General features: G+C 45.8%; 43 non-coding genes across 43 annotated transcripts; all 43 read left to right on the top strand.

The window, feature by feature from the left end:
* The first annotated feature begins 806 nt into the window (after positions 1-806).
* Positions 807-879, top strand: TRNAV-AAC (transfer RNA valine (anticodon AAC)). The gene has a single exon. It is a non-coding gene; the product is annotated as a tRNA-Val (tRNA).
* A 1,048-nt stretch (positions 880-1,927) lies between these two features.
* Positions 1,928-2,000, top strand: TRNAV-AAC (transfer RNA valine (anticodon AAC)). Its single transcript has one exon. It is a non-coding gene; the product is annotated as a tRNA-Val (tRNA).
* Positions 2,001-2,113: 113 nt separating this feature from the next.
* On the top strand, positions 2,114-2,186 carry TRNAV-CAC (transfer RNA valine (anticodon CAC)). Its single transcript has one exon. It is a non-coding gene; the product is annotated as a tRNA-Val (tRNA).
* A 1,706-nt stretch (positions 2,187-3,892) lies between these two features.
* On the top strand, positions 3,893-3,965 carry TRNAV-CAC (transfer RNA valine (anticodon CAC)). Its single transcript has one exon. It is a non-coding gene; the product is annotated as a tRNA-Val (tRNA).
* Positions 3,966-4,827: 862 nt separating this feature from the next.
* TRNAV-AAC (transfer RNA valine (anticodon AAC)) lies at positions 4,828-4,900 on the top strand. The gene has a single exon. It is a non-coding gene; the product is annotated as a tRNA-Val (tRNA).
* A 1,048-nt stretch (positions 4,901-5,948) lies between these two features.
* On the top strand, positions 5,949-6,021 carry TRNAV-AAC (transfer RNA valine (anticodon AAC)). Its single transcript has one exon. It is a non-coding gene; the product is annotated as a tRNA-Val (tRNA).
* Positions 6,022-6,134: 113 nt separating this feature from the next.
* Positions 6,135-6,207, top strand: TRNAV-CAC (transfer RNA valine (anticodon CAC)). Its single transcript has one exon. It is a non-coding gene; the product is annotated as a tRNA-Val (tRNA).
* Positions 6,208-7,069: 862 nt separating this feature from the next.
* TRNAV-AAC (transfer RNA valine (anticodon AAC)) lies at positions 7,070-7,142 on the top strand. Its single transcript has one exon. It is a non-coding gene; the product is annotated as a tRNA-Val (tRNA).
* A 113-nt stretch (positions 7,143-7,255) lies between these two features.
* Positions 7,256-7,328, top strand: TRNAV-CAC (transfer RNA valine (anticodon CAC)). The gene has a single exon. It is a non-coding gene; the product is annotated as a tRNA-Val (tRNA).
* A 906-nt stretch (positions 7,329-8,234) lies between these two features.
* TRNAV-CAC (transfer RNA valine (anticodon CAC)) lies at positions 8,235-8,307 on the top strand. Its single transcript has one exon. It is a non-coding gene; the product is annotated as a tRNA-Val (tRNA).
* An 862-nt stretch (positions 8,308-9,169) lies between these two features.
* TRNAV-AAC (transfer RNA valine (anticodon AAC)) lies at positions 9,170-9,242 on the top strand. The gene has a single exon. It is a non-coding gene; the product is annotated as a tRNA-Val (tRNA).
* A 113-nt stretch (positions 9,243-9,355) lies between these two features.
* Positions 9,356-9,428, top strand: TRNAV-CAC (transfer RNA valine (anticodon CAC)). Its single transcript has one exon. It is a non-coding gene; the product is annotated as a tRNA-Val (tRNA).
* An 862-nt stretch (positions 9,429-10,290) lies between these two features.
* Positions 10,291-10,363, top strand: TRNAV-AAC (transfer RNA valine (anticodon AAC)). Its single transcript has one exon. It is a non-coding gene; the product is annotated as a tRNA-Val (tRNA).
* A 113-nt stretch (positions 10,364-10,476) lies between these two features.
* Positions 10,477-10,549, top strand: TRNAV-CAC (transfer RNA valine (anticodon CAC)). Its single transcript has one exon. It is a non-coding gene; the product is annotated as a tRNA-Val (tRNA).
* An 862-nt stretch (positions 10,550-11,411) lies between these two features.
* Positions 11,412-11,484, top strand: TRNAV-AAC (transfer RNA valine (anticodon AAC)). Its single transcript has one exon. It is a non-coding gene; the product is annotated as a tRNA-Val (tRNA).
* A 113-nt stretch (positions 11,485-11,597) lies between these two features.
* TRNAV-CAC (transfer RNA valine (anticodon CAC)) lies at positions 11,598-11,670 on the top strand. The gene has a single exon. It is a non-coding gene; the product is annotated as a tRNA-Val (tRNA).
* An 862-nt stretch (positions 11,671-12,532) lies between these two features.
* On the top strand, positions 12,533-12,605 carry TRNAV-AAC (transfer RNA valine (anticodon AAC)). The gene has a single exon. It is a non-coding gene; the product is annotated as a tRNA-Val (tRNA).
* Positions 12,606-12,718: 113 nt separating this feature from the next.
* Positions 12,719-12,791, top strand: TRNAV-CAC (transfer RNA valine (anticodon CAC)). The gene has a single exon. It is a non-coding gene; the product is annotated as a tRNA-Val (tRNA).
* Positions 12,792-13,653: 862 nt separating this feature from the next.
* On the top strand, positions 13,654-13,726 carry TRNAV-AAC (transfer RNA valine (anticodon AAC)). Its single transcript has one exon. It is a non-coding gene; the product is annotated as a tRNA-Val (tRNA).
* Positions 13,727-13,839: 113 nt separating this feature from the next.
* Positions 13,840-13,912, top strand: TRNAV-CAC (transfer RNA valine (anticodon CAC)). Its single transcript has one exon. It is a non-coding gene; the product is annotated as a tRNA-Val (tRNA).
* An 862-nt stretch (positions 13,913-14,774) lies between these two features.
* On the top strand, positions 14,775-14,847 carry TRNAV-AAC (transfer RNA valine (anticodon AAC)). The gene has a single exon. It is a non-coding gene; the product is annotated as a tRNA-Val (tRNA).
* A 113-nt stretch (positions 14,848-14,960) lies between these two features.
* TRNAV-CAC (transfer RNA valine (anticodon CAC)) lies at positions 14,961-15,033 on the top strand. The gene has a single exon. It is a non-coding gene; the product is annotated as a tRNA-Val (tRNA).
* Positions 15,034-15,895: 862 nt separating this feature from the next.
* On the top strand, positions 15,896-15,968 carry TRNAV-AAC (transfer RNA valine (anticodon AAC)). The gene has a single exon. It is a non-coding gene; the product is annotated as a tRNA-Val (tRNA).
* Positions 15,969-16,081: 113 nt separating this feature from the next.
* Positions 16,082-16,154, top strand: TRNAV-CAC (transfer RNA valine (anticodon CAC)). The gene has a single exon. It is a non-coding gene; the product is annotated as a tRNA-Val (tRNA).
* An 862-nt stretch (positions 16,155-17,016) lies between these two features.
* On the top strand, positions 17,017-17,089 carry TRNAV-AAC (transfer RNA valine (anticodon AAC)). Its single transcript has one exon. It is a non-coding gene; the product is annotated as a tRNA-Val (tRNA).
* A 113-nt stretch (positions 17,090-17,202) lies between these two features.
* On the top strand, positions 17,203-17,275 carry TRNAV-CAC (transfer RNA valine (anticodon CAC)). Its single transcript has one exon. It is a non-coding gene; the product is annotated as a tRNA-Val (tRNA).
* A 906-nt stretch (positions 17,276-18,181) lies between these two features.
* On the top strand, positions 18,182-18,254 carry TRNAV-CAC (transfer RNA valine (anticodon CAC)). The gene has a single exon. It is a non-coding gene; the product is annotated as a tRNA-Val (tRNA).
* Positions 18,255-19,116: 862 nt separating this feature from the next.
* TRNAV-AAC (transfer RNA valine (anticodon AAC)) lies at positions 19,117-19,189 on the top strand. The gene has a single exon. It is a non-coding gene; the product is annotated as a tRNA-Val (tRNA).
* A 113-nt stretch (positions 19,190-19,302) lies between these two features.
* TRNAV-CAC (transfer RNA valine (anticodon CAC)) lies at positions 19,303-19,375 on the top strand. The gene has a single exon. It is a non-coding gene; the product is annotated as a tRNA-Val (tRNA).
* An 862-nt stretch (positions 19,376-20,237) lies between these two features.
* On the top strand, positions 20,238-20,310 carry TRNAV-AAC (transfer RNA valine (anticodon AAC)). The gene has a single exon. It is a non-coding gene; the product is annotated as a tRNA-Val (tRNA).
* Positions 20,311-20,423: 113 nt separating this feature from the next.
* TRNAV-CAC (transfer RNA valine (anticodon CAC)) lies at positions 20,424-20,496 on the top strand. The gene has a single exon. It is a non-coding gene; the product is annotated as a tRNA-Val (tRNA).
* Positions 20,497-21,358: 862 nt separating this feature from the next.
* TRNAV-AAC (transfer RNA valine (anticodon AAC)) lies at positions 21,359-21,431 on the top strand. Its single transcript has one exon. It is a non-coding gene; the product is annotated as a tRNA-Val (tRNA).
* Positions 21,432-21,544: 113 nt separating this feature from the next.
* On the top strand, positions 21,545-21,617 carry TRNAV-CAC (transfer RNA valine (anticodon CAC)). The gene has a single exon. It is a non-coding gene; the product is annotated as a tRNA-Val (tRNA).
* An 862-nt stretch (positions 21,618-22,479) lies between these two features.
* On the top strand, positions 22,480-22,552 carry TRNAV-AAC (transfer RNA valine (anticodon AAC)). Its single transcript has one exon. It is a non-coding gene; the product is annotated as a tRNA-Val (tRNA).
* A 113-nt stretch (positions 22,553-22,665) lies between these two features.
* On the top strand, positions 22,666-22,738 carry TRNAV-CAC (transfer RNA valine (anticodon CAC)). The gene has a single exon. It is a non-coding gene; the product is annotated as a tRNA-Val (tRNA).
* Positions 22,739-23,600: 862 nt separating this feature from the next.
* On the top strand, positions 23,601-23,673 carry TRNAV-AAC (transfer RNA valine (anticodon AAC)). The gene has a single exon. It is a non-coding gene; the product is annotated as a tRNA-Val (tRNA).
* Positions 23,674-23,786: 113 nt separating this feature from the next.
* On the top strand, positions 23,787-23,859 carry TRNAV-CAC (transfer RNA valine (anticodon CAC)). The gene has a single exon. It is a non-coding gene; the product is annotated as a tRNA-Val (tRNA).
* An 862-nt stretch (positions 23,860-24,721) lies between these two features.
* Positions 24,722-24,794, top strand: TRNAV-AAC (transfer RNA valine (anticodon AAC)). The gene has a single exon. It is a non-coding gene; the product is annotated as a tRNA-Val (tRNA).
* Positions 24,795-24,907: 113 nt separating this feature from the next.
* On the top strand, positions 24,908-24,980 carry TRNAV-CAC (transfer RNA valine (anticodon CAC)). The gene has a single exon. It is a non-coding gene; the product is annotated as a tRNA-Val (tRNA).
* An 862-nt stretch (positions 24,981-25,842) lies between these two features.
* On the top strand, positions 25,843-25,915 carry TRNAV-AAC (transfer RNA valine (anticodon AAC)). Its single transcript has one exon. It is a non-coding gene; the product is annotated as a tRNA-Val (tRNA).
* A 113-nt stretch (positions 25,916-26,028) lies between these two features.
* TRNAV-CAC (transfer RNA valine (anticodon CAC)) lies at positions 26,029-26,101 on the top strand. The gene has a single exon. It is a non-coding gene; the product is annotated as a tRNA-Val (tRNA).
* An 862-nt stretch (positions 26,102-26,963) lies between these two features.
* Positions 26,964-27,036, top strand: TRNAV-CAC (transfer RNA valine (anticodon CAC)). The gene has a single exon. It is a non-coding gene; the product is annotated as a tRNA-Val (tRNA).
* A 113-nt stretch (positions 27,037-27,149) lies between these two features.
* On the top strand, positions 27,150-27,222 carry TRNAV-CAC (transfer RNA valine (anticodon CAC)). The gene has a single exon. It is a non-coding gene; the product is annotated as a tRNA-Val (tRNA).
* The last annotated feature ends 484 nt before the right edge of the window (positions 27,223-27,706 follow it).

Here is a 27,706-nt window from a genome sequence, read left to right as displayed (position 1 = left end):
GCCCCTCTTGCAGCCGTAAGTGAAATCTGCCAATATAAAGCACAGTTTAGGTGCAACACCTTCACTGGGAGCTCTTTTTCTTCACTGTTTATAAGTCGACCAGGAGAAATTGAAGACCCTTGCCTGAAGATGTTAGGTGAGCTGGTTTGCTGGTCCTACACAGGCAAAGTTTTGCTGCAGTGCCTATAGTGCAGACTCTGTAATAGCTGACTAGTAAAACCTGCTGACCATCGCTGTAAGTGTTTAGGAAAACTTGTTTTCTGGACCCAAAGGCAATAGGAATGCGGACTTTGGCTCTCCTGCTTAGTCAGCTGAGTTGGAAAACCTAACGACCATTGGTGTATGTTTTCCTCTGATCTGGTGAGAAAAGTGTGTGGAACAGCTAGAGGTGATATCCATGACTCAGTCTATCTTGCCAGTACTGGCTGTTTTGAGGATGGTATTTGTATCAAGCTAGGCATCTGAAATGGGCTTTCTTCCTTGTTTTCTTCATTACTCAAGAGTATCATTTGCAAGGATGGTAAACTGAACTCAGGTTTTTAAATAACCAGAAACAAATAATAGCTAATACGGTGACCCCAACCTCCGACCCTCCAACCGGAAAAGGCCTATCGTGGTGGGTTTCTGTGGTGTAGTGGTTATCACGTTCGCCTCACGCACGAAAGGTCCCCAGTTAGAAACCGGGCATAAACACTGTGCACACGCTAGTGCTTTTTGCCACAATGTCGCTTTCATCACCCCCTTTCAAGCATTGTACTTTAGCGTAGACTTTCGGTTTGCAAGGCACAAAAAATCTGCAAGAATGGGTTTCTGTAGTGTAGTGGTTATCACGTTCGCCTAACACGCGAAAGGTCCCCGGTTCGAAACCGGGCAGAAACACTGTGCACACGCTAGTGCTTTTTGCTACAATATCGCTTTCAGCAACCCTTTTCAAGCATTCTACTTTAGAGTAGACTTTCCACTTGCAAGGCCCAACAAAGCAGCATGAATAGGTTTCTGTAGTGTAGTGGTTATCACGTTCGCCTCACACGCGAAAGGTCCCTGGTTTGAAACTGGGCAGAAACAGTGCTTACCTTTAACTTTTTCACAGTCAGGCACACTCAAAGCTCTTGCCACACCATGCCCCTCTTGCAGCCGTAAGTGAAATCTGCCAATATAAAGCTCAGTTTAGGTGCAACACCTTCACTGGGAGCTCTTTTTCTTCACTGTTTATAAGTCGACCAGGAGAAATTGAAGACCCTTGCCTGAAGATGTTAGGTGAGCTGGTTTGCTGGTCCTACACAGGCAAAGTTTTGCTGCAGTGCCTATAGTGCAGACTCTGTAATAGCTGACTAGTAAAACCTGCTGACCATCGCTGTAAGTGTTTAGGAAAACTTGTTTTCTGGACCCAAAGGCAATAGGAATGCGGACTTTGGCTCTCCTGCTTAGTCAGCTGAGTTGGAAAACCTAACGACCATTGGTGTATGTTTTCCTCTGATCTGGTGAGAAAAGTGTGTGGAACAGCTAGAGGTGATATCCATGACTCAGTCTATCTTGCCAGTACTGGCTGTTTTGAGGATGGTATTTGTATCAAGCTAGGCATCTGAAATGGGCTTTCTTCCTTGTTTTCTTCATTACTCAAGAGTATCATTTGCAAGGATGGTAAACTGAACTCAGGTTTTTAAATAACCAGAAACAAATAATAGCTAATACGGTGACCCCAACCTCCGACCCTCCAACCGGAAAAGGCCTATCGTGGTGGGTTTCTGTGGTGTAGTGGTTATCACGTTCGCCTCACACACGAAAGGTCCCCAGTTAGAAACCGGGCATAAACACTGTGCACACGCTAGTGCTTTTTGCCACAATGTCGCTTTCATCACCCCCTTTCAAGCATTGTACTTTAGCGTAGACTTTCGGTTTGCAAGGCACAAAAAATCTGCAAGAATGGGTTTCTGTAGTGTAGTGGTTATCACGTTCGCCTAACACGCGAAAGGTCCCCGGTTCGAAACCGGGCAGAAACACTGTGCACACGCTAGTGCTTTTTGCTACAATATCGCTTTCAGCAACCCTTTTCAAGCATTCTACTTTAGAGTAGACTTTCCACTTGCAAGGCCCAACAAAGCAGCATGAATAGGTTTCTGTAGTGTAGTGGTTATCACGTTCGCCTCACACGCGAAAGGTCCCCGGTTCGAAACCGGGCAGAAACAGTGCTTACCTTTAACTTTTTCACAGTCAGGCACACTCAAAGCTCTTGCCACACCATGCCCCTCTTGCAGCCGTAAGTGAAATCTGCCAATATAAAGCACAGTTTAGGTGCAACACCTTCACTGGGAGCTCTTTTTCTTCACTGTTTATAAGTCGACCAGGAGAAATTGAAGACCCTTGCCTGAAGATGTTAGGTGAGCTGGTTTGCTGGTCCTACACAGGCAAAGTTTTGCTGCAGTGCCTATAGTGCAGACTCTGTAATAGCTGACTAGTAAAACCTGCTGACCATCGCTGTAAGTGTTTAGGAAAACTTGTTTTCTGGACCCAAAGGCAATAGGAATGCGGACTTTGGCTCTCCTGCTTAGTCAGCTGAGTTGGAAAACCTAACGACCATTGGTGTATGTTTTCCTCTGATCTGGTGAGAAAAGTGTGTGGAACAGCTAGAGGTGATATCCATGACTCAGTCTATCTTGCCAGTACTGGCTGTTTTGAGGATGGTATTTGTATCAAGCTAGGCATCTGAAATGAGCTTTCTTCCTTGTTTTCTTCATTACTCAAGAGTATCATTTGCAAGGATGGTAAACTGAACTCAGGTTTTTAAATAACCAGAAACAAATAATAGCTAATACGGTGACCCCAACCTCCGACCCTCCAACCGGAAAAGGCACTGGGAACTTTTTCACAGTCAGGCACACTCAAAGCTCTTGCCACACCATGCCCCTCTTGCAGCCGTAAGTGAAATCTGCCAATATAAAGCACAGTTTAGGTGCAACACCTTCACTGGGAGCTCTTTTTCTTCACTGTTTATAAGTCGACCAGGAGAAATTGAAGACCCTTGCCTGAAGATGTTAGGTGAGCTGGTTTGCTGGTCCTACACAGGCAAAGTTTTGCTGCAGTGCCTATAGTGCAGACTCTGTAATAGCTGACTAGTAAAACCTGCTGACCATCGCTGTAAGTGTTTAGGAAAACTTGTTTTCTGGACCCAAAGGCAATAGGAATTCGGACTTTGGCTCTCCTGCTTAGTCAGCTGAGTTGGAAAACCTAACGACCATTGGTGTATGTTTTCCTCTGATCTGGTGAGAAAAGTGTGTGGAACAGCTAGAGGTGATATCCATGACTCAGTCTATCTTGCCAGTACTGGCTGTTTTGAGGATGGTATTTGTATCAAGCTAGGCATCTGAAATGGGCTTTCTTCCTTGTTTTCTTCATTACTCAAGAGTATCATTTGCAAGGATGGTAAACTGAACTCAGGTTTTTAAATAACCAGAAACAAATAATAGCTAATACGGTGACCCCAACCTCCGACCCTCCAACCGGAAAAGGCCTATCGTGGTGGGTTTCTGTGGTGTAGTGGTTACCACGTTCGCCTCACACACGAAAGGTCCCCAGTTAGAAACCGGGCATAAACACTGTGCACACGCTAGTGCTTTTTGCCACAATGTCGCTTTCATCACCCCCTTTCAAGCATTGTACTTTAGCGTAGACTTTCGGTTTGCAAGGCACAAATAATCTGCAAGAATGGGTTTCTGTAGTGTAGTGGTTATCACGTTCGCCTAACACGCGAAAGGTCCCCGGATCGAAACCGGGCAGAAACACTGTGCACGCGCTAGTGCTTTTTGCTACAATATCGCTTTCAGCAACCCTTTTCAAGCATTCTACTTTAGAGTAGACTTTCCACTTGCAAGGCCCAACAAAGCAGCATGAATAGGTTTCTGTAGTGTAGTGGTTATCACGTTCGCCTCACACGTGAAAGGTCCCCGGTTCGAAACCGGGCAGAAACAGTGCTTACCTTTAACTTTTTCACAGTCAGGCACACTCAAAGCTCTTGCCACACCATGCCCCTCTTGCAGCCGTAAGTGAAATCTGCCAATATAAAGCACAGTTTAGGTGCAACACCTTCACTGGGAGCTCTTTTTCTTCACTGTTTATAAGTCGACCAGGAGAAATTGAAGACCCTTGCCTGAAGATGTTAGGTGAGCTGGTTTGCTGGTCCTACACAGGCAAAGTTTTGCTGCAGTGCCTATAGTGCAGACTCTGTAATAGCTGACTAGTAAAACCTGCTGACCATCGCTGTAAGTGTTTAGGAAAACTTGTTTTCTGGACCCAAAGGCAATAGGAATGCGGACTTTGGCTCTCCTGCTTAGTCAGCTGAGTTGGAAAACCTAACGACCATTGGTGTATGTTTTCCTCTGATCTGGTGAGAAAAGTGTGTGGAACAGCTAGAGGTGATATCCATGACTCAGTCTATCTTGCCAGTACTGGCTGTTTTGAGGATGGTATTTGTATCAAGCTAGGCATCTGAAATGGGCTTTCTTCCTTGTTTTCTTCATTACTCAAGAGTATCATTTGCAAGGATGGTAAACTGAACTCAGGTTTTTAAATAACCAGAAACAAATAATAGCTAATACGGTGACCCCAACCTCCGACCCTCCAACCGGAAAAGGCCTATCGTGGTGGGTTTCTGTGGTGTAGTGGTTATCACGTTCGCCTCACACACGAAAGGTCCCCAGTTAGAAACCGGGCATAAACACTGTGCACACGCTAGTGCTTTTTGCCACAATGTCGCTTTCATCACCCCCTTTCAAGCATTGTACTTTAGCGTAGACTTTCGGTTTGCAAGGCACAAAAAATCTGCAAGAATGGGTTTCTGTAGTGTAGTGGTTATCACGTTCGCCTAACACGCGAAAGGTCCCCGGTTCGAAACCGGGCAGAAACACTGTGCACGCGCTAGTGCTTTTTGCTACAATATCGCTTTCAGCAACCCTTTTCAAGCATTCTACTTTAGAGTAGACTTTCCACTTGCAAGGCCCAACAAAGCAGCATGAATAGGTTTCTGTAGTGTAGTGGTTATCACGTTCGCCTCACACGCGAAAGGTCCCTGGTTTGAAACTGGGCAGAAACAGTGCTTACCTTTAACTTTTTCACAGTCAGGCACACTCAAAGCTCTTGCCACACCATGCCCCTCTTGCAGCCGTAAGTGAAATCTGCCAATATAAAGCACAGTTTAGGTGCAACACCTTCACTGGGAGCTCTTTTTCTTCACTGTTTATAAGTCGACCAGGAGAAATTGAAGACCCTTGCCTGAAGATGTTAGGTGAGCTGGTTTGCTGGTCCTACACAGGCAAAGTTTTGCTGCAGTGCCTATAGTGCAGACTCTGTAATAGCTGACTAGTAAAACCTGCTGACCATCGCTGTAAGTGTTTAGGAAAACTTGTTTTCTGGACCCAAAGGCAATAGGAATTCGGACTTTGGCTCTCCTGCTTAGTCTGCTGAGTTGGAAAACCTAACGACCATTGGTGTATGTTTTCCTCTGATCTGGTGAGAAAAGTGTGTGGAACAGCTAGAGGTGATATCCATGACTCAGTCTATCTTGCCAGTACTGGCTGTTTTGAGGATGGTATTTGTATCAAGCTAGGCATCTGAAATGGGCTTTCTTCCTTGTTTTCTTCATTACTCAAGAGTATCATTTGCAAGGATGGTAAACTGAACTCAGGTTTTTAAATAACCAGAAACAAATAATAGCTAATACGGTGACCCCAACCTCCGACCCTCCAACCGGAAAAGGCCTATCGTGGTGGGTTTCTGTGGTGTAGTGGTTACCACGTTCGCCTCACACACGAAAGATCCCCAGTTAGAAACCGGGCATAAACACTGTGCACACGCTAGTGCTTTTTGCCACAATGTCGCTTTCATCACCCCCTTTCAAGCATTGTACTTTAGCGTAGACTTTCGGTTTGCAAGGCACAAATAATCTGCAAGAATGGGTTTCTGTAGTGTAGTGGTTATCACGTTCGCCTAACACGCGAAAGGTCCCCGGTTCGAAACCGGGCAGAAACACTGTGCACGCGCTAGTGCTTTTTGCTACAATATCGCTTTCAGCAACCCTTTTCAAGCATTCTACTTTAGAGTAGACTTTCCACTTGCAAGGCCCAACAAAGCAGCATGAATAGGTTTCTGTAGTGTAGTGGTTATCACGTTCGCCTCACACGCGAAAGGTCCCCGGTTCGAAACCGGGCAGAAACAGTGCTTACCTTTAACTTTTTCACAGTCAGGCACACTCAAAGCTCTTGCCACACCATGCCCCTCTTGCAGCCGTAAGTGAAATCTGCCAATATAAAGCACAGTTTAGGTGCAACACCTTCACTGGGAGCTCTTTTTCTTCACTGTTTATAAGTCGACCAGGAGAAATTGAAGACCCTTGCCTGAAGATGTTAGGTGAGCTGGTTTGCTGGTCCTACACAGGCAAAGTTTTGCTGCAGTGCCTATAGTGCAGACTCTGTAATAGCTGACTAGTAAAACCTGCTGACCATCGCTGTAAGTGTTTAGGAAAACTTGTTTTCTGGACCCAAAGGCAATAGGAATGCGGACTTTGGCTCTCCTGCTTAGTCTGCTGAGTTGGAAAACCTAACGACCATTGGTGTATGTTTTCCTCTGATCTGGTGAGAAAAGTGTGTGGAACAGCTAGAGGTGATATCCATGACTCAGTCTATCTTGCCAGTACTGGCTGTTTTGAGGATGGTATTTGTATCAAGCTAGGCATCTGAAATGGGCTTTCTTCCTTGTTTTCTTCATTACTCAAGAGTATCATTTGCAAGGATGGTAAACTGAACTCAGGTTTTTAAATAACCAGAAACAAATAATAGCTAATACGGTGACCCCAACCTCCGACCCTCCAACCGGAAAAGGCCTATCGTGGTGGGTTTCTGTGGTGTAGTGGTTACCACGTTCGCCTCACACACGAAAGGTCCCCAGTTAGAAACCGGGCATAAACACTGTGCACACGCTAGTGCTTTTTGCCACAATGTCGCTTTCATCACCCCCTTTCAAGCATTGTACTTTAGCGTAGACTTTCGGTTTGCAAGGCACAAAAAATCTGCAAGAATGGGTTTCTGTAGTGTAGTGGTTATCACGTTCGCCTAACACGCGAAAGGTCCCCGGTTCGAAACCGGGCAGAAACACTGTGCACACGCTAGTGCATTTTGCTACAATATCGCTTTCAGCAACCCTTTTCAAGCATTCTACTTTAGAGTAGACTTTCCACTTGCAAGGCCCAACAGAGCAGCGTGAATAGGTTTCTGTAGTGTAGTGGTTATCACGTTCGCCTCACACGCGAAAGGTCCCCGGTTCGAAACCGGGCAGAAACCGTGCTTACCTTTAACTTTTTCACAGTCAGGCACACTCAAAGCTCTTGCCACACCATGCCCCTCTTGCAGCCGTAAGTGAAATCTGCCAATATAAAGCACAGTTTAGGTGCAACACCTTCACTGGGAGCTCTTTTTCTTCACTGTTTATAAGTCGACCAGGAGAAATTGAAGACCCTTGCCTGAAGATGTTAGGTGAGCTGGTTTGCTGGTCCTACACAGGCAAAGTTTTGCTGCAGTGCCTATAGTGCAGACTCTGTAATAGCTGACTAGTAAAACCTGCTGACCATCGCTGTAAGTGTTTAGGAAAACTTGTTTTCTGGACCCAAAGGCAATAGGAATGCGGACTTTGGCTCTCCTGCTTAGTCAGCTGAGTTGGAAAACCTAACGACCATTGGTGTATGTTTTCCTCTGATCTGGTGAGAAAAGTGTGTGGAACAGCTAGAGGTGATATCCATGACTCAGTCTATCTTGCCAGTACTGGCTGTTTTGAGGATGGTATTTGTATCAAGCTAGGCATCTGAAATGGGCTTTCTTCCTTGTTTTCTTCATTACTCAAGAGTATCATTTGCAAGGATGGTAAACTGAACTCAGGTTTTTAAATAACCAGAAACAAATAATAGCTAATACGGTGACCCCAACCTCCGACCCTCCAACCGGAAAAGGCCTATCGTGGTGGGTTTCTGTGGTGTAGTGGTTATCACGTTCGCCTCACACACGAAAGGTCTAGTAGTGTAGTGGTTATCACGTTCGCCTAACACGCGAAAGGTCCCCGGTTCGAAACCGGGCAGAAACACTGTGCACACGCTAGTGCATTTTGCTACAATATCGCTTTCAGCAACCCTTTTCAAGCATTCTACTTTAGAGTAGACTTTCCACTTGCAAGGCCCAACAGAGCAGCGTGAATAGGTTTCTGTAGTGTAGTGGTTATCACGTTCGCCTCACACGCGAAAGGTCCCCGGTTCGAAACCGGGCAGAAACAGTGCTTACCTTTAACTTTTTCACAGTCAGGCACACTCAAAGCTCTTGCCACACCATGCCCCTCTTGCAGCCGTAAGTGAAATCTGCCAATATAAAGCACAGTTTAGGTGCAACACCTTCACTGGGAGCTCTTTTTCTTCACTGTTTATAAGTCGACCAGGAGAAATTGAAGACCCTTGCCTGAAGATGTTAGGTGAGCTGGTTTGCTGGTCCTACACAGGCAAAGTTTTGCTGCAGTGCCTATAGTGCAGACTCTGTAATAGCTGACTAGTAAAACCTGCTGACCATCGCTGTAAGTGTTTAGGAAAACTTGTTTTCTGGACCCAAAGGCAATAGGAATGCGGACTTTGGCTCTCCTGCTTAGTCAGCTGAGTTGGAAAACCTAACGACCATTGGTGCATGTTTTCCTCTGATCTGGTGAGAAAAGTGTGTGGAACAGCTAGAGGTGATATCCATGACTCAGTCTATCTTGCCAGTACTGGCTGTTTTGAGGATGGTATTTGTATCAAGCTAGGCATCTGAAATGGGCTTTCTTCCTTGTTTTCTTCATTACTCAAGAGTATCATTTGCAAGGATGGTAAACTGAACTCAGGTTTTTAAATAACCAGAAACAAATAATAGCTAATACGGTGACCCCAACCTCCGACCCTCCAACCGGAAAAGGCCTATCGTGGTGGGTTTCTGTGGTGTAGTGGTTATCACGTTCGCCTCACACACGAAAGGTCCCCAGTTAGAAACCGGGCATAAACACTGTGCACACGCTAGTGCTTTTTGCCACAATGTCGCTTTCATCACCCCCTTTCAAGCATTGTACTTTAGCGTAGACTTTCGGTTTGCAAGGCACAAAAAATCTGCAAGAATGGGTTTCTGTAGTGTAGTGGTTATCACGTTCGCCTAACACGCGAAAGGTCCCCGGTTCGAAACCGGGCAGAAACACTGTGCACACGCTAGTGCTTTTTGCTACAATATCGCTTTCAGCAACCCTTTTCAAGCATTCTACTTTAGAGTAGACTTTCCACTTGCAAGGCCCAACAAAGCAGCATGAATAGGTTTCTGTAGTGTAGTGGTTATCACGTTCGCCTCACACGCGAAAGGTCCCCGGTTCGAAACCGGGCAGAAACAGTGCTTACCTTTAACTTTTTCACAGTCAGGCACACTCAAAGCTCTTGCCACACCATGCCCCTCTTGCAGCCGTAAGTGAAATCTGCCAATATAAAGCACAGTTTAGGTGCAACACCTTCACTGGGAGCTCTTTTTCTTCACTGTTTATAAGTCGACCAGGAGAAATTGAAGACCCTTGCCTGAAGATGTTAGGTGAGCTGGTTTGCTGGTCCTACACAGGCAAAGTTTTGCTGCAGTGCCTATAGTGCAGACTCTGTAATAGCTGACTAGTAAAACCTGCTGACCATCGCTGTAAGTGTTTAGGAAAACTTGTTTTCTGGACCCAAAGGCAATAGGAATGCGGACTTTGGCTCTCCTGCTTAGTCAGCTGAGTTGGAAAACCTAACGACCATTGGTGAATGTTTTCCTCTGATCTGGTGAGAAAAGTGTGTGGAACAGCTAGAGGTGATATCCATGACTCAGTCTATCTTGCCAGTACTGGCTGTTTTGAGGATGGTATTTGTATCAAGCTAGGCATCTGAAATGGGCTTTCTTCCTTGTTTTCTTCATTACTCAAGAGTATCATTTGCAAGGATGGTAAACTGAACTCAGGTTTTTAAATAACCAGAAACAAATAATAGCTAATACGGTGACCCCAACCTCCGACCCTCCAACCGGAAAAGGCCTATCGTGGTGGGTTTCTGTGGTGTAGTGGTTATCACGTTCGCCTCACACACGAAAGGTCCCCAGTTAGAAACCGGGCATAAACACTGTGCACACGCTAGTGCTTTTTGCCACAATGTCGCTTTCATCACCCCCTTTCAAGCATTGTACTTTAGCGTAGACTTTCGGTTTGCAAGGCACAAAAAATCTGCACGAATGGGTTTCTGTAGTGTAGTGGTTATCACGTTCGCCTAACACGCGAAAGGTCCCCGGTTCGAAACCGGGCAGAAACACTGTGCACACGCTAGTGCTTTTTGCTACAATATCGCTTTCAGCAACCCTTTTCAAGCATTCTACTTTAGAGTAGACTTTCCACTTGCAAGGCCCAACAAAGCAGCATGAATAGGTTTCTGTAGTGTAGTGGTTATCACGTTCGCCTCACACGCGAAAGGTCCCCGGTTCGAAACCGGGCAGAAACAGTGCTTACCTTTAACTTTTTCACAGTCAGGCACACTCAAAGCTCTTGCCACACCATGCCCCTCTTGCAGCCGTAAGTGAAATCTGCCAATATAAAGCTCAGTTTAGGTGCAACACCTTCACTGGGAGCTCTTTTTCTTCACTGTTTATAAGTCGACCAGGAGAAATTGAAGACCCTTGCCTGAAGATGTTAGGTGAGCTGGTTTGCTGGTCCTACACAGGCAAAGTTTTGCTGCAGTGCCTATAGTGCAGACTCTGTAATAGCTGACTAGTAAAACCTGCTGACCATCGCTGTAAGTGTTTAGGAAAACTTGTTTTCTGGACCCAAAGGCAATAGGAATGCGGACTTTGGCTCTCCTGCTTAGTCAGCTGAGTTGGAAAACCTAACGACCATTGGTGTATGTTTTCCTCTGATCTGGTGAGAAAAGTGTGTGGAACAGCTAGAGGTGATATCCATGACTCAGTCTATCTTGCCAGTACTGGCTGTTTTGAGGATGGTATTTGTATCAAGCTAGGCATCTGAAATGGGCTTTCTTCCTTGTTTTCTTCATTACTCAAGAGTATCATTTGCAAGGATGGTAAACTGAACTCAGGTTTTTAAATAACCAGAAACAAATAATAGCTAATACGGTGACCCCAACCTCCGACCCTCCAACCGGAAAAGGCCTATCGTGGTGGGTTTCTGTGGTGTAGTGGTTACCACGTTCGCCTCACACACGAAAGGTCCCCAGTTAGAAACCGGGCATAAACACTGTGCACACGCTAGTGCTTTTTGCCACAATGTCGCTTTCATCACCCCCTTTCAAGCATTGTACTTTAGCGTAGACTTTCGGTTTGCAAGGCACAAAAAATCTGCAAGAATGGGTTTCTGTAGTGTAGTGGTTATCACGTTCGCCTAACACGCGAAAGGTCCCCGGTTCGAAACCGGGCAGAAACACTGTGCACACGCTAGTGCATTTTGCTACAATATCGCTTTCAGCAACCCTTTTCAAGCATTCTACTTTAGAGTAGACTTTCCACTTGCAAGGCCCAACAGAGCAGCGTGAATAGGTTTCTGTAGTGTAGTGGTTATCACGTTCGCCTCACACGCGAAAGGTCCCCGGTTCGAAACCGGGCAGAAACCGTGCTTACCTTTAACTTTTTCACAGTCAGGCACACTCAAAGCTCTTGCCACACCATGCCCCTCTTGCAGCCGTAAGTGAAATCTGCCAATATAAAGCACAGTTTAGGTGCAACACCTTCACTGGGAGCTCTTTTTCTTCACTGTTTATAAGTCGACCAGGAGAAATTGAAGACCCTTGCCTGAAGATGTTAGGTGAGCTGGTTTGCTGGTCCTACACAGGCAAAGTTTTGCTGCAGTGCCTATAGTGCAGACTCTGTAATAGCTGACTAGTAAAACCTGCTGACCATCGCTGTAAGTGTTTAGGAAAACTTGTTTTCTGGACCCAAAGGCAATAGGAATGCGGACTTTGGCTCTCCTGCTTAGTCAGCTGAGTTGGAAAACCTAACGACCATTGGTGCATGTTTTCCTCTGATCTGGTGAGAAAAGTGTGTGGAACAGCTAGAGGTGATATCCATGACTCAGTCTATCTTGCCAGTACTGGCTGTTTTGAGGATGGTATTTGTATCAAGCTAGGCATCTGAAATGGGCTTTCTTCCTTGTTTTCTTCATTACTCAAGAGTATCATTTGCAAGGATGGTAAACTGAACTCAGGTTTTTAAATAACCAGAAACAAATAATAGCTAATACGGTGACCCCAACCTCCGACCCTCCAACCGGAAAAGGCCTATCGTGGTGGGTTTCTGTGGTGTAGTGGTTATCACGTTCGCCTCACACACGAAAGGTCCCCAGTTAGAAACCGGGCATAAACACTGTGCACACGCTAGTGCTTTTTGCCACAATGTCGCTTTCATCACCCCCTTTCAAGCATTGTACTTTAGCGTAGACTTTCGGTTTGCAAGGCACAAAAAATCTGCACGAATGGGTTTCTGTAGTGTAGTGGTTATCACGTTCGCCTAACACGCGAAAGGTCCCCGGTTCGAAACCGGGCAGAAACACTGTGCACACGCTAGTGCTTTTTGCTACAATATCGCTTTCAGCAACCCTTTTCAAGCATTCTACTTTAGAGTAGACTTTCCACTTGCAAGGCCCAACAAAGCAGCATGAATAGGTTTCTGTAGTGTAGTGGTTATCACGTTCGCCTCACACGCGAAAGGTCCCCGGTTCGAAACCGGGCAGAAACAGTGCTTACCTTTAACTTTTTCACAGTCAGGCACACTCAAAGCTCTTGCCACACCATGCCCCTCTTGCAGCCGTAAGTGAAATCTGCCAATATAAAGCTCAGTTTAGGTGCAACACCTTCACTGGGAGCTCTTTTTCTTCACTGTTTATAAGTCGACCAGGAGAAATTGAAGACCCTTGCCTGAAGATGTTAGGTGAGCTGGTTTGCTGGTCCTACACAGGCAAAGTTTTGCTGCAGTGCCTATAGTGCAGACTCTGTAATAGCTGACTAGTAAAACCTGCTGACCATCGCTGTAAGTGTTTAGGAAAACTTGTTTTCTGGACCCAAAGGCAATAGGAATGCGGACTTTGGCTCTCCTGCTTAGTCAGCTGAGTTGGAAAACCTAACGACCATTGGTGTATGTTTTCCTCTGATCTGGTGAGAAAAGTGTGTGGAACAGCTAGAGGTGATATCCATGACTCAGTCTATCTTGCCAGTACTGGCTGTTTTGAGGATGGTATTTGTATCAAGCTAGGCATCTGAAATGGGCTTTCTTCCTTGTTTTCTTCATTACTCAAGAGTATCATTTGCAAGGATGGTAAACTGAACTCAGGTTTTTAAATAACCAGAAACAAATAATAGCTAATACGGTGACCCCAACCTCCGACCCTCCAACCGGAAAAGGCCTATCGTGGTGGGTTTCTGTGGTGTAGTGGTTACCACGTTCGCCTCACACACGAAAGGTCCCCAGTTAGAAACCGGGCATAAACACTGTGCACACGCTAGTGCTTTTTGCCACAATGTCGCTTTCATCACCCCCTTTCAAGCATTGTACTTTAGCGTAGACTTTCGGTTTGCAAGGCACAAAAAATCTGCAAGAATGGGTTTCTGTAGTGTAGTGGTTATCACGTTCGCCTAACACGCGAAAGGTCCCCGGTTCGAAACCGGGCAGAAACACTGTGCACACGCTAGTGCATTTTGCTACAATATCGCTTTCAGCAACCCTTTTCAAGCATTCTACTTTAGAGTAGACTTTCCACTTGCAAGGCCCAACAGAGCAGCGTGAATAGGTTTCTGTAGTGTAGTGGTTATCACGTTCGCCTCACACGCGAAAGGTCCCCGGTTCGAAACCGGGCAGAAACCGTGCTTACCTTTAACTTTTTCACAGTCAGGCACACTCAAAGCTCTTGCCACACCATGCCCCTCTTGCAGCCGTAAGTGAAATCTGCCAATATAAAGCACAGTTTAGGTGCAACACCTTCACTGGGAGCTCTTTTTCTTCACTGTTTATAAGTCGACCAGGAGAAATTGAAGACCCTTGCCTGAAGATGTTAGGTGAGCTGGTTTGCTGGTCCTACACAGGCAAAGTTTTGCTGCAGTGCCTATAGTGCAGACTCTGTAATAGCTGACTAGTAAAACCTGCTGACCATCGCTGTAAGTGTTTAGGAAAACTTGTTTTCTGGACCCAAAGGCAATAGGAATGCGGACTTTGGCTCTCCTGCTTAGTCAGCTGAGTTGGAAAACCTAACGACCATTGGTGCATGTTTTCCTCTGATCTGGTGAGAAAAGTGTGTGGAACAGCTAGAGGTGATATCCATGACTCAGTCTATCTTGCCAGTACTGGCTGTTTTGAGGATGGTATTTGTATCAAGCTAGGCATCTGAAATGGGCTTTCTTCCTTGTTTTCTTCATTACTCAAGAGTATCATTTGCAAGGATGGTAAACTGAACTCAGGTTTTTAAATAACCAGAAACAAATAATAGCTAATACGGTGACCCCAACCTCCGACCCTCCAACCGGAAAAGGCCTATCGTGGTGGGTTTCTGTGGTGTAGTGGTTATCACGTTCGCCTCACACACGAAAGGTCCCCAGTTAGAAACCGGGCATAAACACTGTGCACACGCTAGTGCTTTTTGCCACAATGTCGCTTTCATCACCCCCTTTCAAGCATTGTACTTTAGCGTAGACTTTCGGTTTGCAAGGCACAAAAAATCTGCAAGAATGGGTTTCTGTAGTGTAGTGGTTATCACGTTCGCCTAACACGCGAAAGGTCCCCGGTTCGAAACCGGGCAGAAACACTGTGCACACGCTAGTGCTTTTTGCTACAATATCGCTTTCAGCAACCCTTTTCAAGCATTCTACTTTAGAGTAGACTTTCCACTTGCAAGGCCCAACAAAGCAGCATGAATAGGTTTCTGTAGTGTAGTGGTTATCACGTTCGCCTCACACGCGAAAGGTCCCCGGTTCGAAACCGGGCAGAAACAGTGCTTACCTTTAACTTTTTCACAGTCAGGCACACTCAAAGCTCTTGCCACACCATGCCCCTCTTGCAGCCGTAAGTGAAATCTGCCAATATAAAGCACAGTTTAGGTGCAACACCTTCACTGGGAGCTCTTTTTCTTCACTGTTTATAAGTCGACCAGGAGAAATTGAAGACCCTTGCCTGAAGATGTTAGGTGAGCTGGTTTGCTGGTCCTACACAGGCAAAGTTTTGCTGCAGTGCCTATAGTGCAGACTCTGTAATAGCTGACTAGTAAAACCTGCTGACCATCGCTGTAAGTGTTTAGGAAAACTTGTTTTCTGGACCCAAAGGCAATAGGAATGCGGACTTTGGCTCTCCTGCTTAGTCAGCTGAGTTGGAAAACCTAACGACCATTGGTGCATGTTTTCCTCTGATCTGGTGAGAAAAGTGTGTGGAACAGCTAGAGGTGATATCCATGACTCAGTCTATCTTGCCAGTACTGGCTGTTTTGAGGATGGTATTTGTATCAAGCTAGGCATCTGAAATGGGCTTTCTTCCTTGTTTTCTTCATTACTCAAGAGTATCATTTGCAAGGATGGTAAACTGAACTCAGGTTTTTAAATAACCAGAAACAAATAATAGCTAATACGGTGACCCCAACCTCCGACCCTCCAACCGGAAAAGGCCTATCGTGGTGGGTTTCTGTGGTGTAGTGGTTATCACGTTCGCCTCACACACGAAAGGTCCCCAGTTAGAAACCGGGCATAAACACTGTGCACACGCTAGTGCTTTTTGCCACAATGTCGCTTTCATCACCCCCTTTCAAGCATTGTACTTTAGCGTAGACTTTCGGTTTGCAAGGCACAAAAAATCTGCACGAATGGGTTTCTGTAGTGTAGTGGTTATCACGTTCGCCTAACACGCGAAAGGTCCCCGGTTCGAAACCGGGCAGAAACACTGTGCACACGCTAGTGCTTTTTGCTACAATATCGCTTTCAGCAACCCTTTTCAAGCATTCTACTTTAGAGTAGACTTTCCACTTGCAAGGCCCAACAAAGCAGCATGAATAGGTTTCTGTAGTGTAGTGGTTATCACGTTCGCCTCACACGCGAAAGGTCCCCGGTTCGAAACCGGGCAGAAACAGTGCTTACCTTTAACTTTTTCACAGTCAGGCACACTCAAAGCTCTTGCCACACCATGCCCCTCTTGCAGCCGTAAGTGAAATCTGCCAATATAAAGCTCAGTTTAGGTGCAACACCTTCACTGGGAGCTCTTTTTCTTCACTGTTTATAAGTCGACCAGGAGAAATTGAAGACCCTTGCCTGAAGATGTTAGGTGAGCTGGTTTGCTGGTCCTACACAGGCAAAGTTTTGCTGCAGTGCCTATAGTGCAGACTCTGTAATAGCTGACTAGTAAAACCTGCTGACCATCGCTGTAAGTGTTTAGGAAAACTTGTTTTCTGGACCCAAAGGCAATAGGAATGCGGACTTTGGCTCTCCTGCTTAGTCAGCTGAGTTGGAAAACCTAACGACCATTGGTGTATGTTTTCCTCTGATCTGGTGAGAAAAGTGTGTGGAACAGCTAGAGGTGATATCCATGACTCAGTCTATCTTGCCAGTACTGGCTGTTTTGAGGATGGTATTTGTATCAAGCTAGGCATCTGAAATGGGCTTTCTTCCTTGTTTTCTTCATTACTCAAGAGTATCATTTGCAAGGATGGTAAACTGAACTCAGGTTTTTAAATAACCAGAAACAAATAATAGCTAATACGGTGACCCCAACCTCCGACCCTCCAACCGGAAAAGGCCTATCGTGGTGGGTTTCTGTGGTGTAGTGGTTACCACGTTCGCCTCACACACGAAAGGTCCCCAGTTAGAAACCGGGCATAAACACTGTGCACACGCTAGTGCTTTTTGCCACAATGTCGCTTTCATCACCCCCTTTCAAGCATTGTACTTTAGCGTAGACTTTCGGTTTGCAAGGCACAAAAAATCTGCAAGAATGGGTTTCTGTAGTGTAGTGGTTATCACGTTCGCCTAACACGCGAAAGGTCCCCGGTTCGAAACCGGGCAGAAACACTGTGCACACGCTAGTGCATTTTGCTACAATATCGCTTTCAGCAACCCTTTTCAAGCATTCTACTTTAGAGTAGACTTTCCACTTGCAAGGCCCAACAGAGCAGCGTGAATAGGTTTCTGTAGTGTAGTGGTTATCACGTTCGCCTCACACGCGAAAGGTCCCCGGTTCGAAACCGGGCAGAAACCGTGCTTACCTTTAACTTTTTCACAGTCAGGCACACTCAAAGCTCTTGCCACACCATGCCCCTCTTGCAGCCGTAAGTGAAATCTGCCAATATAAAGCACAGTTTAGGTGCAACACCTTCACTGGGAGCTCTTTTTCTTCACTGTTTATAAGTCGACCAGGAGAAATTGAAGACCCTTGCCTGAAGATGTTAGGTGAGCTGGTTTGCTGGTCCTACACAGGCAAAGTTTTGCTGCAGTGCCTATAGTGCAGACTCTGTAATAGCTGACTAGTAAAACCTGCTGACCATCGCTGTAAGTGTTTAGGAAAACTTGTTTTCTGGACCCAAAGGCAATAGGAATGCGGACTTTGGCTCTCCTGCTTAGTCAGCTGAGTTGGAAAACCTAACGACCATTGGTGTATGTTTTCCTCTGATCTGGTGAGAAAAGTGTGTGGAACAGCTAGAGGTGATATCCATGACTCAGTCTATCTTGCCAGTACTGGCTGTTTTGAGGATGGTATTTGTATCAAGCTAGGCATCTGAAATGGGCTTTCTTCCTTGTTTTCTTCATTACTCAAGAGTATCATTTGCAAGGATGGTAAACTGAACTCAGGTTTTTAAATAACCAGAAACAAATAATAGCTAATACGGTGACCCCAACCTCCGACCCTCCAACCGGAAAAGGCCTATCGTGGTGGGTTTCTGTGGTGTAGTGGTTATCACGTTCGCCTCACACACGAAAGGTCTAGTAGTGTAGTGGTTATCACGTTCGCCTAACACGCGAAAGGTCCCCGGTTCGAAACCGGGCAGAAACACTGTGCACACGCTAGTGCATTTTGCTACAATATCGCTTTCAGCAACCCTTTTCAAGCATTCTACTTTAGAGTAGACTTTCCACTTGCAAGGCCCAACAGAGCAGCGTGAATAGGTTTCTGTAGTGTAGTGGTTATCACGTTCGCCTCACACGCGAAAGGTCCCCGGTTCGAAACCGGGCAGAAACAGTGCTTACCTTTAACTTTTTCACAGTCAGGCACACTCAAAGCTCTTGCCACACCATGCCCCTCTTGCAGCCGTAAGTGAAATCTGCCAATATAAAGCACAGTTTAGGTGCAACACCTTCACTGGGAGCTCTTTTTCTTCACTGTTTATAAGTCGACCAGGAGAAATTGAAGACCCTTGCCTGAAGATGTTAGGTGAGCTGGTTTGCTGGTCCTACACAGGCAAAGTTTTGCTGCAGTGCCTATAGTGCAGACTCTGTAATAGCTGACTAGTAAAACCTGCTGACCATCGCTGTAAGTGTTTAGGAAAACTTGTTTTCTGGACCCAAAGGCAATAGGAATGCGGACTTTGGCTCTCCTGCTTAGTCAGCTGAGTTGGAAAACCTAACGACCATTGGTGTATGTTTTCCTCTGATCTGGTGAGAAAAGTGTGCGGAACAGCTAGAGGTGATATCCATGACTCAGTCTATCTTGCCAGTACTGGCTGTTTTGAGGATGGTATTTGTATCAAGCTAGGCATCTGAAATGGGCTTTCTTCCTTGTTTTCTTCATTACTCAAGAGTATCATTTGCAAGGATGGTAAACTGAACTCAGGTTTTTAAATAACCAGAAACAAATAATAGCTAATACGGTGACCCCAACCTCCGACCCTCCAACCGGAAAAGGCCTATCGTGGTGGGTTTCTGTGGTGTAGTGGTTATCACGTTCGCCTCACACACGAAAGGTCCCCAGTTAGAAACCGGGCATAAACACTGTGCACACGCTAGTGCTTTTTGCCACAATGTCGCTTTCATCACCCCCTTTCAAGCATTGTACTTTAGCGTAGACTTTCGGTTTGCAAGGCACAAAAAATATGCAAGAATGGGTTTCTGTAGTGTAGTGGTTATCACGTTCGCCTAACACGCGAAAGGTCCCCGGTTCGAAACCGGGCAGAAACACTGTGCACACGCTAGTGCTTTTTGCTACAATATCGCTTTCAGCAACCCTTTTCAAGCATTCTACTTTAGAGTAGACTTTCCACTTGCAAGGCCCAACAGAGCAGCGTGAATAGGTTTCTGTAGTGTAGTGGTTATCACGTTCGCCTCACACGCGAAAGGTCCCCGGTTCGAAACCGGGCAGAAACAGTGCTTACCTTTAACTTTTTCACAGTCAGGCACACTCAAAGCTCTTGCCACACCATGCCCCTCTTGCAGCCGTAAGTGAAATCTGCCAATATAAAGCACAGTTTAGGTGCAACACCTTCACTGGGAGCTCTTTTTCTTCACTGTTTATAAGTCGACCAGGAGAAATTGAAGACCCTTGCCTGAAGATGTTAGGTGAGCTGGTTTGCTGGTCCTACACAGGCAAAGTTTTGCTGCAGTGCCTATAGTGCAGACTCTGTAATAGCTGACTAGTAAAACCTGCTGACCATCGCTGTAAGTGTTTAGGAAAACTTGTTTTCTGGACCCAAAGGCAATAGGAATGCGGACTTTGGCTCTCCTGCTTAGTCAGCTGAGTTGGAAAACCTAACGACCATTGGTGTATGTTTTCCTCTGATCTGGTGAGAAAAGTGTGTGGAACAGCTAGAGGTGATATCCATGACTCAGTCTATCTTGCCAGTACTGGCTGTTTTGAGGATGGTATTTGTATCAAGCTAGGCATCTGAAATGGGCTTTCTTCCTTGTTTTCTTCATTACTCAAGAGTATCATTTGCAAGGATGGTAAACTGAACTCAGGTTTTTAAATAACCAGAAACAAATAATAGCTAATACGGTGACCCCAACCTCCGACCCTCCAACCGGAAAAGGCCTATCGTGGTGGGTTTCTGTGGTGTAGTGGTTATCACGTTCGCCTCACACACGAAAGGTCCCCAGTTAGAAACCGGGCATAAACACTGTGCACACGCTAGTGCTTTTTGCCACAATGTCGCTTTCATCACCCCCTTTCAAGCATTGTACTTTAGCGTAGACTTTCGGTTTGCAAGGCACAAAAAATCTGCAAGAATGGGTTTCTGTAGTGTAGTGGTTATCACGTTCGCCTAACACGCGAAAGGTCCCCGGTTCGAAACCGGGCAGAAACACTGTGCACACGCTAGTGCTTTTTGCTACAATATCGCTTTCAGCAACCCTTTTCAAGCATTCTACTTTAGAGTAGACTTTCCACTTGCAAGGCCCAACAAAGCAGCATGAATAGGTTTCTGTAGTGTAGTGGTTATCACGTTCGCCTCACACGCGAAAGGTCCCCGGTTCGAAACCGGGCAGAAACAGTGCTTACCTTTAACTTTTTCACAGTCAGGCACACTCAAAGCTCTTGCCACACCATGCCCCTCTTGCAGTCGTAAGTGAAATCTGCCAATATAAAGCACAGTTTAGGTGCAACACCTTCACTGGGAGCTCTTTTTCTTCACTGTTTATAAGTCGACCAGGAGAAATTGAAGACCCTTGCCTGAAGATGTTAGGTGAGCTGGTTTGCTGGTCCTACACAGGCAAAGTTTTGCTGCAGTGCCTATAGTGCAGACTCTGTAATAGCTGACTAGTAAAACCTGCTGACCATCGCTGTAAGTGTTTAGGAAAACTTGTTTTCTGGACCCAAAGGCAATAGGAATGCGGACTTTGGCTCTCCTGCTTAGTCAGCTGAGTTGGAAAACCTAACGACCATTGGTGTATGTTTTCCTCTGATCTGGTGAGAAAAGTGTGTGGAACAGCTAGAGGTGATATCCATGACTCAGTCTATCTTGCCAGTACTGGCTGTTTTGAGGATGGTATTTGTATCAAGCTAGGCATCTGAAATGGGCTTTCTTCCTTGTTTTCTTCATTACTCAAGAGTATCATTTGCAAGGATGGTAAACTGAACTCAGGTTTTTAAATAACCAGAAACAAATAATAGCTAATACGGTGACCCCAACCTCCGACCCTCCAACCGGAAAAGGCCTATCGTGGTGGGTTTCTGTGGTGTAGTGGTAATCACGTTCGCCTCACACACGAAAGGTCCCCAGTTAGAAACCGGGCAGAAACACTGTGCACACGCTAGTGCTTTTTGCCACAATGTCGCTTTCATCACCCCCTTTCAAGCATTGTACTTTAGCATAGACTTTCGGTTTGCAAGGCACAAAAAAAAAGCAAGAATAGGTTTCTGTAGTGTAGTGGTTATCACGTTCGCCTAACACGCGAAAGGTCCCCGGTTCGAAACCGGGCAGAAACACTGTGCACACGCTAGTGCTTTTTGCTACAATATCGCTTTCAGCAACCCTTTTCAAGCATTCTACTTTAGAGTAGACTTTCCACTTGCAAGGCCCAACAAAGCAGCATGAATAGGTTTCTGTAGTGTAGTGGTTATCACGTTCGCCTCACACGCGAAAGGTCCCCGGTTCGAAACCGGGCAGAAACAGTGCTTACCTTTAACTTTTTCACAGTCAGGCACACTCAAAGCTCTTGCCACACCATGCCCCTCTTGCAGCCGTAAGTGAAATCTGCCAATATAAAGCACAGTTTAGGTGCAACACCTTCACTGGGAGCTCTTTTTCTTCACTGTTTATAAGTCGACCAGGAGAAATTGAAGACCCTTGCCTGAAGATGTTAGGTGAGCTGGTTTGCTGGTCCTACACAGGCAAAGTTTTGCTGCAGTGCCTATAGTGCAGACTCTGTAATAGCTGACTAGTAAAACCTGCTGACCATCGCTGTAAGTGTTTAGGAAAACTTGTTTTCTGGACCCAAAGGCAATAGGAATGCGGACTTTGGCTCTCCTGCTTAGTCAGCTGAGTTGGAAAACCTAACGACCATTGGTGTATGTTTTCCTCTGATCTGGTGAGAAAAGTGTGTGGAACAGCTAGAGGTGATATCCATGACTCAGTCTATCTTGCCAGTACTGGCTGTTTTGAGGATGGTATTTGTATCAAGCTAGGCATCTGAAATGGGCTTTCTTCCTTGTTTTCTTCATTACTCAAGAGTATCATTTGCAAGGATGGTAAACTGAACTCAGGTTTTTAAATAACCAGAAACAAATAATAGCTAATACGGTGACCCCAACCTCCGACCCTCCAACCGGAAAAGGCCTATCGTGGTGGGTTTCTGTGGTGTAGTGGTTACCACGTTCGCCTCACACACGAAAGGTCCCCAGTTAGAAACCGGGCATAAACACTGTGCACACGCTAGTGCTTTTTGCCACAATGTCGCTTTCATCACCCCCTTTCAAGCATTGTACTTTAGCGTAGACTTTCGGTTTGCAAGGCACAAAAAATCTGCAAGAATGGGTTTCTGTAGTGTAGTGGTTATCACGTTCGCCTAACACGCGAAAGGTCCCCGGTTCGAAACCGGGCAGAAACACTGTGCACACGCTAGTGCTTTTTGCTACAATATCGCTTTCAGCAACCCTTTTCAAGCATTCTACTTTAGAGTAGACTTTCCACTTGCAAGGCCCAACAAAGCAGCATGAATAGGTTTCTGTAGTGTAATGGTTATCACGTTCGCCTCACACGCGAAAGGTCCCCGGTTCGAAACCGGGCAGAAACAGTGCTTACCTTTAACTTTTTCACAGTCAGGCACACTCAAAGCTCTTGCCACACCATGCCCCTCTTGCAGCCGTAAGTGAAATCTGCCAATATAAAGCACAGTTTAGGTGCAACACCTTCACTGGGAGCTCTTTTTCTTCACTGTTTATAAGTCGACCAGGAGAAATTGAAGACCCTTGCCTGAAGATGTTAGGTGAGCTGGTTTGCTGGTCCTACACAGGCAAAGTTTTGCTGCAGTGCCTATAGTGCAGACTCTGTAATAGCTGACTAGTAAAACCTGCTGACCATCGCTGTAAGTGTTTAGGAAAACTTGTTTTCTGGACCCAAAGGCAATAGGAATGCGGACTTTGGCTCTCCTGCTTAGTCAGCTGAGTTGGAAAACCTAACGACCATTGGTGTATGTTTTCCTCTGATCTGGTGAGAAAAGTGTGTGGAACAGCTAGAGGTGATATCCATGACTCAGTCTATCTTGCCAGTACTGGCTGTTTTGAGGATGGTATTTGTATCAAGCTAGGCATCTGAAATGGGCTTTCTTCCTTGTTTTCTTCATTACTCAAGAGTATCATTTGCAAGGATGGTAAACTGAACTCAGGTTTTTAAATAACCAGAAACAAATAATAGCTAATACGGTGACCCCAACCTCCGACCCTCCAACCGGAAAAGGCCTATCGTGGTGGGTTTCTGTGGTGTAGTGGTAATCACGTTCGCCTCACACACGAAAGGTCCCCAGTTAGAAACCGGGCAGAAACACTGTGCACACGCTAGTGCTTTTTGCCACAATGTCGCTTTCATCACCCCCTTTCAAGCATTGTACTTTAGCATAGACTTTCGGTTTGCAAGGCACAAAAAAAAAGCAAGAATAGGTTTCTGTAGTGTAGTGGTTATCACGTTCGCCTAACACGCGAAAGGTCCCCGGTTCGAAACCGGGCAGAAACACTGTGCACACGCTAGTGCTTTTTGCTACAATATCGCTTTCAGCAACCCTTTTCAAGCATTCTACTTTAGAGTAGACTTTCCACTTGCAAGGCCCAACAAAGCAGCATGAATAGGTTTCTGTAGTGTAGTGGTTATCACGTTCGCCTCACACGCGAAAGGTCCCCGGTTCGAAACCGGGCAGAAACAGTGCTTACCTTTAACTTTTTCACAGTCAGGCACACTCAAAGCTCTTGCCACACCATGCCCCTCTTGCAGCCGTAAGTGAAATCTGCCAATATAAAGCACAGTTTAGGTGCAACACCTTCACTGGGAGCTCTTTTTCTTCACTGTTTATAAGTCGACCAGGAGAAATTGAAGACCCTTGCCTGAAGATGTTAGGTGAGCTGGTTTGCTGGTCCTACACAGGCAAAGTTTTGCTGCAGTGCCTATAGTGCAGACTCTGTAATAGCTGACTAGTAAAACCTGCTGACCATCGCTGTAAGTGTTTAGGAAAACTTGTTTTCTGGACCCAAAGGCAATAGGAATGCGGACTTTGGCTCTCCTGCTTAGTCAGCTGAGTTGGAAAACCTAACGACCATTGGTGTATGTTTTCCTCTGATCTGGTGAGAAAAGTGTGTGGAACAGCTAGAGGTGATATCCATGACTCAGTCTATCTTGCCAGTACTGGCTGTTTTGAGGATGGTATTTGTATCAAGCTAGGCATCTGAAATGGGCTTTCTTCCTTGTTTTCTTCATTACTCAAGAGTATCATTTGCAAGGATGGTAAACTGAACTCAGGTTTTTAAATAACCAGAAACAAATAATAGCTAATACGGTGACCCCAACCTCCGACCCTCCAACCGGAAAAGGCCTATCGTGGTGGGTTTCTGTGGTGTAGTGGTAATCACGTTCGCCTCACACACGAAAGGTCCCCAGTTAGAAACCGGGCAGAAACACTGTGCACACGCTAGTGCTTTTTGCCACAATGTCGCTTTCATCACCCCCTTTCAAGCATTGTACTTTAGCATAGACTTTCGGTTTGCAAGGCACAAAAAAAAAGCAAGAATAGGTTTCTGTAGTGTAGTGGTTATCACGTTCGCCTAACACGCGAAAGGTCCCCGGTTCGAAACCGGGCAGAAACACTGTGCACACGCTAGTGCTTTTTGCTACAATATCGCTTTCAGCAACCCTTTTCAAGCATTCTACTTTAGAGTAGACTTTCCACTTGCAAGGCCCAACAAAGCAGCATGAATAGGTTTCTGTAGTGTAGTGGTTATCACGTTCGCCTCACACGCGAAAGGTCCCCGGTTCGAAACCGGGCAGAAACAGTGCTTACCTTTAACTTTTTCACAGTCAGGCACACTCAAAGCTCTTGCCACACCATGCCCCTCTTGCAGCCGTAAGTGAAATCTGCCAATATAAAGCACAGTTTAGGTGCAACACCTTCACTGGGAGCTCTTTTTCTTCACTGTTTATAAGTCGACCAGGAGAAATTGAAGACCCTTGCCTGAAGATGTTAGGTGAGCTGGTTTGCTGGTCCTACACAGGCAAAGTTTTGCTGCAGTGCCTATAGTGCAGACTCTGTAATAGCTGACTAGTAAAACCTGCTGACCATCGCTGTAAGTGTTTAGGAAAACTTGTTTTCTGGACCCAAAGGCAATAGGAATGCGGACTTTGGCTCTCCTGCTTAGTCAGCTGAGTTGGAAAACCTAACGACCATTGGTGTATGTTTTCCTCTGATCTGGTGAGAAAAGTGTGTGGAACAGCTAGAGGTGATATCCATGACTCAGTCTATCTTGCCAGTACTGGCTGTTTTGAGGATGGTATTTGTATCAAGCTAGGCATCTGAAATGGGCTTTCTTCCTTGTTTTCTTCATTACTCAAGAGTATCATTTGCAAGGATGGTAAACTGAACTCAGGTTTTTAAATAACCAGAAACAAATAATAGCTAATACGGTGACCCCAACCTCCGACCCTCCAACCGGAAAAGGCCTATCGTGGTGGGTTTCTGTGGTGTAGTGGTTACCACGTTCGCCTCACACACGAAAGGTCCCCAGTTAGAAACCGGGCATAAACACTGTGCACACGCTAGTGCTTTTTGCCACAATGTCGCTTTCATCACCCCCTTTCAAGCATTGTACTTTAGCGTAGACTTTCGGTTTGCAAGGCACAAAAAATCTGCAAGAATGGGTTTCTGTAGTGTAGTGGTTATCACGTTCGCCTAACACGCGAAAGGTCCCCGGTTCGAAACCGGGCAGAAACACTGTGCACACGCTAGTGCTTTTTGCTACAATATCGCTTTCAGCAACCCTTTTCAAGCATTCTACTTTAGAGTAGACTTTCCACTTGCAAGGCCCAACAAAGCAGCATGAATAGGTTTCTGTAGTGTAATGGTTATCACGTTCGCCTCACACGCGAAAGGTCCCCGGTTCGAAACCGGGCAGAAACAGTGCTTACCTTTAACTTTTTCACAGTCAGGCACACTCAAAGCTCTTGCCACACCATGCCCCTCTTGCAGCCGTAAGTGAAATCTGCCAATATAAAGCACAGTTTAGGTGCAACACCTTCACTGGGAGCTCTTTTTCTTCACTGTTTATAAGTCGACCAGGAGAAATTGAAGACCCTTGCCTGAAGATGTTAGGTGAGCTGGTTTGCTGGTCCTACACAGGCAAAGTTTTGCTGCAGTGCCTATAGTGCAGACTCTGTAATAGCTGACTAGTAAAACCTGCTGACCATCGCTGTAAGTGTTTAGGAAAACTTGTTTTCTGGACCCAAAGGCAATAGGAATGCGGACTTTGGCTCTCCTGCTTAGTCAGCTGAGTTGGAAAACCTAACGACCATTGGTGTATGTTTTCCTCTGATCTGGTGAGAAAAGTGTGTGGAACAGCTAGAGGTGATATCCATGACTCAGTCTATCTTGCCAGTACTGGCTGTTTTGAGGATGGTATTTGTATCAAGCTAGGCATCTGAAATGGGCTTTCTTCCTTGTTTTCTTCATTACTCAAGAGTATCATTTGCAAGGATGGTAAACTGAACTCAGGTTTTTAAATAACCAGAAACAAATAATAGCTAATACGGTGACCCCAACCTCCGACCCTCCAACCGGAAAAGGCCTATCGTGGTGGGTTTCTGTGGTGTAGTGGTTACCACGTTCGCCTCACACACGAAAGGTCCCCAGTTAGAAACCGGGCATAAACACTGTGCACACGCTAGTGCTTTTTGCCACAATGTCGCTTTCATCACCCCCTTTCAAGCATTGTACTTTAGCGTAGACTTTCGGTTTGCAAGGCACAAAAAATCTGCATGAATAGGTTTCTGTAGTGTAGTGGTTATCACGTTCGCCTCACACGCGAAAGGTCCCCGGTTCGAAACCGGGCAGAAACACTGTGCACACGCTAGTGCTTTTTGCTACAATATCGCTTTCAGCAACCCTTTTCAAGCATTCTACTTTAGAGTAGACTTTCCACTTGCAAGGCCCAACAAAGCAGCATGAATAGGTTTCTGTAGTGTAGTGGTTATCACGTTCGCCTCACACGCGAAAGGTCCCCGGTTCGAAACCGGGCAGAAACAGTGCTTACCTTTAACTTTTTCACAGTCAGGCACACTCAAAGCTCTTGCCACACCATGCCCCTCTTGCAGCCGTAAGTGAAATCTGCCAATATAAAGCACAGTTTAGGTGCAACACCTTCACTGGGAGCTCTTTTTCTTCACTGTTTATAAGTCGACCAGGAGAAATTGAAGACCCTTGCCTGAAGATGTTAGGTGAGCTGGTTTGCTGGTCCTACACAGGCAAAGTTTTGCTGCAGTGCCTATAGTGCAGACTCTGTAATAGCTGACTAGTAAAACCTGCTGACCATCGCTGTAAGTGTTTAGGAAAACTTGTTTTCTGGACCCAAAGGCAATAGGAATGCGGACTTTGGCTCTCCTGCTTAGTCAGCTGAGTTGGAAAACCTAACGACCATTGGTGTATGTTTTCCTCTGATCTGGTTAGAAAAGTGTGTGGAACAGCTAGAGGTGATATCCATGACTCAGTCTATCTTGCCAGTACTGGCTG

The sequence above is a fragment of the Aquarana catesbeiana genome, linkage group LG03, assembly GCF_042186555.1.
Source record: "Aquarana catesbeiana isolate 2022-GZ linkage group LG03, ASM4218655v1, whole genome shotgun sequence".
In the NCBI taxonomy this organism is placed as follows: Eukaryota; Metazoa; Chordata; class Amphibia; order Anura; family Ranidae; genus Aquarana; species Aquarana catesbeiana.
Note: the sequence above shows the minus strand (reverse complement) of the source record. Positions and strands in the feature narration are given on the sequence as shown.